We start from the raw sequence: 3,326 nt of genomic DNA, 5'->3' as shown, positions 1-3,326 counted from the left end.
GGAACACAAACCACAGGATCCTAGAGCAAAGATGTTTATTGACAATAAGCAAGGGAAAAAAAATCTCTCAGCCACACAGTTTCAATAGGCACGAGGTGAAGGCATGGGGGGCCCCGATACTGGGCAGGGTACGTAGACTGCTCCCGTGACGCCGCGTCACAGGAGCCACAGGGAGGGGGAAAAATTAAACCGCCGTGGAGATTTAACCAGCGAACTGGACCACGGCAACCAACCCAAAAGAGACTCGCTAGACAGCTCTATAGCAGCAAACAGTCTGGAGCTGTAGCAGAGGGAGGAAACAGCTTTAGTGAGAGAATCAGCTGGACAATCGCTGGACAGCGCTCACTGTACTGGACAGCGCGGTGAGGGTGTAAAAGGCAGCAATGTCAAATATGGCTGTGATAGTATTTCAAAACAAAGTCCTTCTCTGCGGTGATAGTAATCCAATGTATCAAAAGTCAAACTCAGCTGAGTCACAGCAGTGGAGCAGATGGACTGAGACTTGTGATATTTCGATAGCCCAACAGCGATGTAGATTTCCTAAATCATGGGCAGGCAGATTGTAGAGCTGGGAGGACTGAATGGGCATGGACACCTGGAAGTCTGTAAAAGCGAGACAGCAGATAACACAGAGTAATATGTAACTATAACTGGAAATAGACAGGACAAGACAAGCTACGGCGATATGCATCAAAAGCACCACTATTACGGACTCGCAAAGACTGCCGGGAAAAGGAGAGCTTTATACTAATGCCATTGGGTAGCAAACAAGCTTCAGGTTATGCAGACCCGTCGCCAGACCTCAGTCTTAAGGGGGGCATATGAAATGCATGGGAGGGCACACTTATTATTAGCCTACAGTACGTATACTTATAATAATATATACTCTATTCGCGCAGCACGTAATCATCACGTTAAACAACCATCAGCAATATGACCAGATAGCTTATAGCCTACACACCACATTACACATAGAAACAATTTTATGAATATCCATAAATCTATACAACATATTACATGTTACACCAGAGACATCTCTCAAACATTGCATTTTAAAGCAGTCAACAGAGGGATATGCATTGCCATGAGACACGTGCGCACTGCGCACACACACACATTCACACACACCCACGCAGACTTTGAACCTACGGTACTGTGGAGGCAGCGCTGTCGTCTCTCCCTTCCCTCCTGTCAGTACAGCGGCAGGCGGCGTTTCTCCGCGCAGAAGCTCCTCATTAATAAAGTGTCCACTCGGAATTAAACTTGTGAGTGAGGTCCTTTTCAGAAGAAAGCTGAATCACCGCAGTGAACAAGTCCATATCTTCTGAATGTAGTAGTCTGTTAGGCCCGGGGTCGGGCTCCACGGTAGAGGTCTTCACGGGTCCACTTAGATCCGAAAACCCGAGGTCCGACCCGAGACCCGATCGGGTTCGGGTCTAAAAGTTTCACATGTGCCTCGGACACGGGTCGAGTACAACAATAGCGGCATCGGGTCTCGGGTAATTTAAACGACGGACCCGAGAAGACCCGAACTCTCTGGCCTGTGTGCGCCAATGTCCTTTTCAAACCTCTCATCTGTTTCCCAAGAGCGCTTGCGACATTGTGTGGTTGTCGGAAGGTTCATTTTCGTTGAGACAAACATGTAAGTCAATTATAAATGTACATTTTAGCGGTTACGTTGGTGTCGTCGTCAGATAGCAAAGTAAAACCAATGGAGCAGCTCGCCAAATTGGTTGCAAGGCCACCGGAGTTTCTTTCTGTATGACTGCTGCGTGTCTTTTGGAGACTGTTGTTGGGCTTTTAACCATTTGCGGATAATATCCATCTTAAAGCAGTATAACTAAGCGAAAACTCATCCAGTTTAAAAAAAAGTGCGGTAACTGTTGAGCGGCTGCACTGACGTAGGCTACGTCACGTACGTGTCGTACGTAGCCTCCTGATTGGCTGTTGCAGTGTAGCTAGATTCCCATCAATCAAACAAAATCACACCATTGTTTTTTATATTTTTATTGTTTTAATTATAAAGAATACAACATTAATGCAACACAAAATTACCAACATTAATAATTTAAAATGACAGTATTTTTTTAAATACTGGGGGGGCACAAGCGTCCTTGAGGGCGGGCCCGGCCCCCTAAGGCCCGCCCATAGCGACGGGTGTGAGGTTATGATGACGTAGTGAGAAGATCACAGAGAACGAGAACACCTGTCAGAGACACGCACGTGGATCTGTGAAACAAACACACAAGACAACAAAGGAAAACAGGCACACAGCAAACCGGTAAGACCGAAATCATGACAGCTTTCAATTAAAATAGATCTGATTCCTGTGAATACAGTCTGAGACAATAGTATTTGACTATTGATATATGGCGGACAGAGTACTAGCTTAGAGCAGAAACTATGGTAATGCAGGACTGTCAGTCAGAGACTGCTTTGGTTTTAATGGAGAATAAAAATGAACAAGTTGCTGGAAATTTTACATTGTGAGGTTGTTGTATTCACACACTGCCAACACACATTTATGTCCAAACACCCTGTAAAAGTGCATTTTGGATAATATGTGCCCTTAAAATTCAGTCTAAAAAATGCTGTTTATCAATATGTTTAACTGTAACAAATTACACCAAAAAAAAGTATAACAGTAAAAGTATGACAAACCACGGTCTCCTGACTTCATAAGGTAAACATAGTGCTGCTGTGATGATGTAGGCTATGTTTACACGTGGACGGCTATTTTCATAAACGGACATTTCAACCTCTCCGGTTTCAAAAATAATATCGTGCACACATGTCAGTTTTCAGAAAAGTTTTATTTACACGTACCCGTGCATATATGCCGTCAAGAGAAGCTCAAGCCCACGTAAGCCAATCACCGGCAGCGCTGGTCGTGACGCGAACTGGTTCTTCATGTTGGAGGGAGGTGTTGTTGCAGTAGGTGATCGATGACGTCAAAGTACCGCGAGAGCGAGTTGAGGAATCACACGTAGAGGTCTAATTTCGAATCGCTCTCGCGGTACTTTGACATCATCCGTCTGTCGGTTCTTGCTATGGCGCTCGCTTTGTGTCATTTCTTTCCAAACCAAGCTTAAAGACGTGTTAACGTGCGCGTGACATGCGCGTAAAGAACGTGCGTCTGTTATACGCGTGGAGAACGTGCGTTCGTCTTAACGTCATACTACCGTGTCTAATTTATATGCGCGTGGAGAACGTGCGTTCGTCTTAACGTCATACTTATCGTGTCTAATTTCAAAATAGTGCACATAAACTGTTATACAGTTACTTATATGAAGGGCTTGTGTTATTTAGGACACCATTCAAACAGT

This window comes from Misgurnus anguillicaudatus, chromosome 22 (assembly GCF_027580225.2).
Source record: "Misgurnus anguillicaudatus chromosome 22, ASM2758022v2, whole genome shotgun sequence".
Classification (NCBI taxonomy): Eukaryota; Metazoa; Chordata; class Actinopteri; order Cypriniformes; family Cobitidae; genus Misgurnus; species Misgurnus anguillicaudatus.
This window is presented reverse-complemented; position numbering follows the sequence as displayed.